Source organism: Salmo salar, chromosome 09 (assembly GCF_965601325.2).
Source record: "Salmo salar chromosome 09, fSalSal1, whole genome shotgun sequence".
Lineage (NCBI taxonomy): Eukaryota > Metazoa > Chordata > Actinopteri > Salmoniformes > Salmonidae > Salmo > Salmo salar.
Window position 1 is genome coordinate 25788148 of NC_138299.1, and position 9078 is coordinate 25797225.

Here is a 9078-nt window from a genome sequence, read left to right on the forward strand (position 1 = left end):
AACCCCCCCCCCCCCCCCCCCCCCTTAAAAGATTTAGATGCACTATTGTAAAGTGGTTGTTCCACTGGATATCATAAGGTGAATGCACCAATTTGTAAGTCGCTCTGGATAAAAGCGTCTGCTAAATGACTTAAATGTAATGTAAATGTAATTGTTTGGTGCATACATGTAAACAGTTGTCATGGCATTGTCATGGAATCTCCTTTGGTCAAGTGTGTACGCATTAAGGTTTAGAATGTTTTCTGTGTTTGTAGCATAAGTGAATCTCAAAGTGACCATAGTGGTGCCCAACTGCCATGACCTCTTAGTGAACCTACAACCGAGAACCATCTTGCTTGAGTCTGACTTCCTTCGTACTCTTGTTCCCCATCCCAGTGAAGTCGGTGGCTGACCTCCCCAGCTTGCACTCCCCTAAGCCCCAGGAGAGAACGCATGTTCCCAGGGACATTATCTGGGGCCTGAGCTCCTCTCCCACCCACACCACCAGTACCCGCCTTCCATCAGCAGTAAGTCACCATACTACCTGCCTCTTGATAGGTTCTAAATAAACTGAGTAAAAACTGACAGACAACTATAAAAGCTCAAACCAAATGTATTCAACCATAGGGTCAGACAGCTAAACAGACCAAGACATATTCACACAAGTACTGGTATTTAACCCTTACTCCTATGCTGAGTCTCCTCCTTACACATCTGAACAGCCAATACACCTCTGTTGCTAGACAGAACAACTTTAGTGATATCTGTTCTTCCTCACTTCATCTGACCTGACCTCAGCTGAAATTTCTCACTCACGGCTGTCCTGTTGACTTGTACCAGACTGTGGCCCTTCTCCTTCCCATCTAACAATAACATATTCTGACCGAATGTAAACGTTCTGCATTGCCCTCCCTCAGTGACATGAATAGGGATATTTCATATTTCGAGTTTAGAAGTCAGAACCCATCAGTCCCCACTTTTGAACATTAACACCAAACTGTTCAACATTATATAAACTTGGAAATTACTTATAAATGAACAAAAAGTAAAACATGAACAAAAACATGATTAACATTCACAATTAATGATTAGGTTTACAACTCCGAGACTTATGGCTTCTATTTTATAATAACACTATGAACACTCTTATTTCCATTTCTCATTGTACAACAGAATGACATTTCAGCTGGAGCTTTTGACATCCTCCATTTCCGCTGGAGCTTTTGACTTTCTCCATTTACTCCTTCTGGTTCCTATCAAGGCACAAGGCGAGACCCAGATGCAGACACAGGAGGCAGATGGTTGGAGTCTTACAATGTTTAATAATCCAAAGGGGTAGGCAAGAGAATGGTCGTGGACAGGCAAAAAGGTCAAAACCAGATCAGAGTCCAATAGGTACCGAAGGGCAGGCAGAATCAAGGTCAGGGCAGGCAGGAAAGTAGTCCAGAGTCAGGCAGGGGTCAGAACCGGGAGGACTATAAAAAGAGAATAGAAAAGGAGTACGGGAAAAACACGCTGGTTGACTTGACTAAACATACAAGACGAACTGGCACAGAGAGACAGGAAACACAGGGATAAATACACTGGGGAAAATTAGTGACACCTGGAGGAGGTGGAGACAATCACAGGAACAGGTGAAACAGATCAGGGCGTGACAAACGTGTTAAGACTTGCACAATTATATATGCATAACAATCCAAAGCTTGATAGCATGACAATTCCCCCTCTCTCTTAGCCGGACTATGCCTTCAGGATACTTTGAGGTTGGCAAAAATGAAATCCCTAAAAAGCCTCCTCCTGCTTTCGCCCAGTCTTCCCCGTCAGACTACAGGATCCAAGATGTGTTCCCAAGCCATGTCATTCTCACTTTGCTCCCCATCATCTTCCTACATAGCCACCCGATATATACGTGCGTTAGGCTTAATCAATTTTACCTCATCTTGAGGTAACTCAACACTGTGTACCGTAATTTCCGGGCTATAAGCCGCAACTTTTTTCCCACGCTTTGAACCTCGCGGCTTAAACAATGACGCGGCTAATATATGGATTTTTCCCGCTTTCAAATAAAAAATAAAAAAACATTCTGTGACGTGCTCAGTTTTTTGGCGGCATGAAGCTTTCATTAGACCAATGAAATTGCCGAACGGGTTAAGGTCTAACAACTTTTTTGTTTACTGTTTAGATTAAATCGAGCGTGCTCAAACTTCCCATCATTCTGATTACGGTAGTCATTTTGTCACCCTCATCATGGCAAAGACACAGAGAAATGCATATGATGCAGCTTTCAAGTTGAAGGCGATTGATCTGGCAGCGGGGGATTTGCCTCCGGATGAAAGTGACGAGAGCGACAATGAAAACGATCCAATATCGGATTAAGCAATTCTGAGGCTATTCAACTCCGACACCGAAGGAGATGACTTCAGTGGTTTCAGTGCACAGGAGGAGGAAGATAGTGACCAATGACTTTCTTGGTAGGCTACTGTTTACTGCTAATCTTTTATTTTTTGTTACAAGCCGTGTTTCGTTAAAGCCTATTTATTTTTGCTACAAGCCGTGTTACGTTAAAGCCTATTTATTTTTGTTACAAGCCGTGTTTCGTTAAAGCCTGTGTAAAGTTAATTTGTTTCAATGTACCGGTAGGCACCTGCGGCTTATAGACATGTGCGGCTTATTTATGTTCAAAATAATATATATTTTTTAATTCAGTGGGTGCGGCTTATATTCAGGTGCGCTCAATAGTCCGGAAATGACGGTAGTCATTTTAACATCAATGCCCTCAGCACATGATATCCCAACAATATCACCAAAGTAACCCCTGCTATTACTAACAGTGCCCCTGACACATATCTCACAATACCCCTCATTTGCACCGTAGTCCAATTCCATGCTGTCAATATAGCATCCTTCGCTACTAGTACTGTTCCTTCAGTTACTGTCCCTACAGCGACTGCAGTGGGAATAGCTATTGCCCGGAATCTGTCTCCTGCTCTCCTATTATCTTCGGGTTTACTGATAAGCCTAGGACTGAACCTTTCAAATACTCCCTACCTGTTTCCCAGTTAATTCCCTGGTTCTTAGCCACCAACATCTCCAATGACCTCCTGTGTTCTGCTACAGTTGGTAACTGTGGATAATACTTTCCTGTGCTCAAGTTAGGTACACATCGCTCATCCCAAGGCCGATCTACACGCCACCCGTTTGTGAACACCCATGTTACGGTGTAAACTTTGGGTCCCAACGGTTGATAAGCAGCCACCTTCTGACACTTTACGTTTACCGTCACTCAGGTCCCAATCTTCTGGGAGGTATGTCAAGTGTTTACTAGCAGTCAGAAACAGGGGAGAGATTAATGGCGTTGGAAGAGTATCCAAGTCACATGTTCCTTAACCTCTATGGGCTAGGTGGGACGCTTGCGTCCCACCTACTCAACAGCCAGTGTAATCCCGTGGCGCGTTATTCAAATTCCTCAAAAATGCAAAAACTTCAATTTTTCAAACATATTACTATTTTACACCATTTTAAAGACAAGACTCTCTTTAATCTAACCACACTGTCCGATTTCAAAAAGGCTTTAAAACGAAAGCAAAACATTAGATTATGTCAGCAGAGTACCCAGCCAGAAATAATCAGACACCCATTTTTCAAGCTAGCATATAAAGTCACATAAACCCAAACCACAGCTAAATGCAGCACTAACCTTTGATGATCATCAGATGACAACCCTAGGACATTATGTTATACAATACATGCATGTTTTGTTCAATCAAGTTCATATTTATATCAAAAACCAGCTTTTTACATTAGCATGTGACTAGCATGTGACTAGCATTCCCACCGAACACTGCCGGTGAATTTACTAAATTACTCACGATTAAACGTTCACAAAAAGCATAACAATTATTTTAAGAATTATAGATACAGAACTCCTCTATGCACTCGATATGTCCGATTTTAAAATAGCTTTTCGGTGAAAGCACATGTAAAAAGCAGTTTTTTGATATAAATATGAACTTGATTGAACAAAACATGCATGTATTGTATAACATAATGTCCTAGGTGTGTCATCTGATGAAGATCATCAAAGGTTAGTGCTGCATTTAGCTGTGGTTTTGTTTTTTGTGACATTATATGCTAGCTTGAAAAATGGGTGTCTGATTATTTCTGGCTGGGTACTCTGCTGACATAATCTAATGTTTTGCTTTCGCTGTAAAGCCTTTTTGAAATCGGACAGTGTGATTAGATAAAGGAGAGTCTTGTCTTTAAAATGCCGTGAAATAGTCATATGTTTGAAAAATTGTTTTTGTATTTTTGAGGAATTTGTAATTCGCGCCACGCCTATCATTGGATATTTGAGCAGGTGTTCCGCTAGCGGAACGTCTAGATGTAAGAGGTTAACCAGGTCAGAGTCCGAAAGGTACAGGGGGGCAGGTAAGCTTGAGGTCAGGGCAGGCTGAATGGTCAGGCAGGTGGGCGCAGGCAGAACAGGTGCAACTCTGCCTAGAAGGCCAGCATCCCGGAGTCGTCTCTTCACTGTTGACGTTGAGACTCCAGCTACAATAGTCATTTACAACATTAACAATGTCTACACTGTATTTCTGATCAATTTGATGTTATTTTAATGGACAAAAAATTGCCTTTTCTTTAAAAAACAAGAACATTTCTAAGTGACCTCAAACTTTTGAACGGTGGTGTATTGAACGGTGGTGTATTGTCCTGCAAATAACAGGGTTAGTAATATATCTGTGAGAATATCCAAGGGACTTTTATATCATTCTAAATGAATAATAATCGCTTTGTTTTAAAAATAACAGTATTTTGGAGATTATTTTGTTTTCAAATAACGTAAAATTAGAGAGAAAAAGGCCATTCTTGGACATGGGGTAAGACATTGTTACTAATTTGTAAATTAAGCCAGTTGGTCATTTAGAATTATATTTAATTTTTAATATTACAATATTTAAACAGGGACAGTTTCGTTGCAAACAAGACACACTCATTTGGCATTGGAGAAATATGATAAAATGAACACATAGGCCAATCTCTCTGTCCATTCTTAGCCTGTAATTTCGGTAATTTGTGTGGTATTAAAAATTGATTCAACTAATATCTAAAATGACATAGAATTACATCTAATTTTAATAAAAGGCCATTTTTACTTGGACCTGCAAATATGATGATTGAATCATGCAATGCTTTAACTATGAAAGAGATCTTTACACCCCTACTCTTGTCCATAGTGGTTAGAGTTTAGGTAAAATATATTTTGCCGAAGGGAGGGCCATCCATTTTCATTTTAGAGAGTTCCAATTTTCTCCATGTAAACCTTATTATAAACGTTCACTCCCTAAGGGCCCCTACATTTAAAGGGACTAATAAAGGACAGATGAAATGCATAGTAAAGCCCTGATAGACTAGGAACACCATAAAGCGCACAACAGTCTTAGCTGGACAAGTACTGAAGGATGGATATTGGAACAAAGCCGAATGCTGAAGAACCTTGCATTAATGAAATTGCAGTGCTCTCTGGAGCAAATCCACAATACACAGCTAGTCTGTAGAGTTTTTGTTCTTCTTTATAACTGACAATACAAGCTAATTTTCACATCTCCTTATTTCACCAAACCCCCAAAGCCCCATTTCAGACAAAAAAGTGTGTGAACTCAGACCCATCTCCCCTGAGAGGACACCTGCTGGGCTCATTTCTACAACCATGAGTGAGGGGAGAAATATGCTCTGTAGCAGGGTAGAGAGGAGGAGTAACCCCTTCATAGCCTGTATGATTTCCTGTCCCTCGGGACTACACAGCCGTGTGGCTGGCTGCAGTACATGGGGTAATGAGAAGGCTAAGGGCCAACTACTACAGTACTGATCACAGTTAGTAGATATAGAAGTAGGGTAGGGTCTACAGCCAGCCAGCCAGGTAGTCTTTCTTTCTTTAGACATACCTACTGCATCTCACATATAAACCTGAGGCATCAACCAAACCTTGAACATGTTCTGCACTCAAGCTGACACACACACACACACACACACACACACACACACACACACACACACACACACACACACACACACACACACACACACACACACACACACACACACACACACACACACACACACACACGGTGTCTCACCAGGGATCATTTTGGCCCAGCTGATCATGAGGAACAGCTCCTTGTTGGCCAGTTTGGTGAGTAACATCATCATGCTGGCCTCAGTGAAGGGCCTCTTTACGTCCTCCATCAGGTAGATCTCTGGCGGCTCCACATTCATGATGCAGGATATCAGCTGTTCAGGGGTCAGGGATGAGTGGTGCAACTCCAGCCAGGGGAGGGAGCCCCCCACCAGATTCCTCTGGGCCCTGGCACCGACCCCCACCAGCCCGCCTGGTGACGCCTGCCCATGAGGTACATGCCTGTGCCTCGCCCCCCTGTAACTGTAGCGCTCTGGCCTCATACTTGAACAACAGCACAGACAAACAACTGATGGATTTCACTCCGACAGATACTTCTACAAGCTCACAGGCTCACAGCTCACACGTTTGACTACGTAAGGTTGGGTTTCACAACCCAGCTAGTGAGAGAGAGTAGATGGCTGCCTACCACACGACGATGGCTGCCTACCACACGTCTTCATGCCCACTTCATAACACTTGCGTAGGCGGCAGGACTTGCATCTTTTACGGAGGTTCTTGTCGATAGTGCACTGGTTAGTCCTTGGACAAATGTAGTCATTGTGCCCTAGAAAAGATAGAGCTTGACATTGGGAGATATTACATGAATTGTATACATCACATCTGATCGACCTACAATGAACCGTATTACTACATAATAGACTGCAGATAATCCTTGGAGACCTATAGTACAGTAGGTAAAACAGGATATAATGAGGTCTCAGCAGAGAACACAGTGATTAGACTCAGCAGTGGACACCATGACCCCAGTCCCCAGGGCAGAGACACTGTAATGACACCACACAGCTCCCCTGTTGGTCCTACCTTGGATGCTCCTCTTGAAGAAGGCCTTGCAGCCCTCACAAGACCACACGTTGTAATTGTAGCCCGAAGCATGGTCATTACATACGGCACAGAGTTTCTTCCCCGGAAGCTTGGTAGGGTGGAGGAGAGGGCTATGAGAAGGAACATCAATCACACTGTAACACACAAACTCCAAAATAGGAGCCTATGTTTTGCTAAGAGGCTGTCTCCTTTTGTTTACCCATCTGAGATGTTACAGGAGACAAGCAAAGGTCAAATAAGACAGGTGTAAAGATTGAAAGATACAAACGGGTGTGTCAGTGTCAGATGCTGGAAGACAGTAGCTACCTGCTGGGGGTGAGGTTGAGGTTGTGGGGTTTAGGCTCTACAAAGGGGGCGTGGTGGTTGGGATTGCTGTACACCAAGGGTTGGGGACAGTGCTGGATCAGCGAGGGCATGTTGTGCTGGCCATGGTCATGGGGGGGCCAGCAGAGAGGGAGACTGAGTGGGGGACACGGAGAGGGGCTGTCAGAGATGGTTGGTCTGCTGTAGCCCAGCGTAGAGTGGTTGTAGAAGGCTAGAGAGCTGTAATCATGGCTGCTGCCTGTGTGGGAAGAGGGGATGCAGTGGCTGGAGCTCTCCATGCCACTGAGGGGCTGTAAATGGTGGGCAGGAGTCCAGGGCCTTGATGGAGCCCACCTTCTGGACCTGGAGCAGGGGAGAAGTGTCAGTCCCACTCCCAGGGAAACAGGCCATGCTGGGGCTAACGTTGGGCTGAAGTTGTGGCTGCTGCTGATGATGTCTATTGCATAGCTCACTGGACCCAGTCAGAGAGAAGTCCATCTGCAGTATGGAGGGAGGGGTGGAGAGTGGGATAGAGAGCGGGATAGAGAAAATGGATACGGAGTCACACTCAAATACCACATAGATATTCTCAAGTGCACACCAAGTCACTCAATGATAATGTTATCTTCACTCATCCTCCTCAACAAAAACTATTTGATCATTATTTGAATTAATTTAAGGAGTCCCTTAGGAGTCATGGTGACGAAGAAAAAAAAAACAGCCAGGCAAAAGAGTTCCCTCTGTTTTTTTTATTTGTTCCCTCAGTTTTTTGTTTTTATTAATACCCTGAATATTTATTTCCCTAAACATATTAATTAATTCCCTCACTTTATTAATTTGTCCCCTAAATGTTATAATCCTTGGAATCAGCGAGATTGTCCATACGTTGCATCTCCCTCTGCACCCCGAAGGCCTTCCCAAGAAACATGCTGTGTGTATGTGTGTGTATTGTGTGTGTGTGTATTGTGTGTGTGTGTGTGTGTGTGTGTATTGTGTGTGTGTGTGTGTGTGTGTATTGTGTGTGTGTGTGTGTGTGTGTGTGTGTGTGTATTGTGTGTGTGTGTGTGTGTGTGTGTGTGTGTGTGTGTGTGTGTGTGTGTGTGTGTGTGTGTGTGTGTGTGTGTGTGTGTGTGTGTGACTGACTCAGCTGTGCTAGCTTGATAGATTTTTGCTCTGTTCAATATGTTCAGCTGGATACTAAAAGCCAGGCTATGATAGGTAGCTAACACATTTTTGATAGCTAGCTAGCTAGCTGGCTAGAGTCTGCCCATCTCTATCCCCTGGAGTATAGCACAGCTAAGATAGATCAGAGCCAGATGGAATTCATGCCTAGTGTATGGAAGAGAAAGCATCATTGCACCGTCGCCTCCTGGAAATTATGCACAATACATTTGCTTGCCTTTCCTTTCTACCTCTGATGAGTGACATGCACAATCGTAAAAGAATCATAAACACATACAGGCGGTTGGCTGGTGCCTTGATTTACTGGACGCAGGTTATGGCCCTAACTTTATGCATGTGGGGTTAAACACTGGGTCACATGGATGAGAAGCACGCAAAATGTCCATGTTGCATGAATCCGAGTTTGCACAAAGTCTATAGGCCTACTTATATTTAATAATAGAACATGTTCAATACTCATATATAAATAATATAACTAGGTGCAACATAAGGAGTTTTTATGTAGGTATTCAGTTTTTACATATACTATAGGTAAAATACTGTGTTATTAGGCTGGGACAAACAGGCCATCAGCACGTTAATCAGGGTCAAAG

At 43.2% G+C, this 9078-nt stretch overlaps 1 pseudogene; it reads right to left on the reverse strand.

The window, feature by feature from the left end:
- Positions 1-313: 313 nt before the first annotated feature.
- On the reverse strand, positions 314-7714 carry LOC106610917 (estrogen receptor beta-like; annotated as a pseudogene).
- Between the last annotated feature and the right edge of the window lie 1364 nt (positions 7715-9078).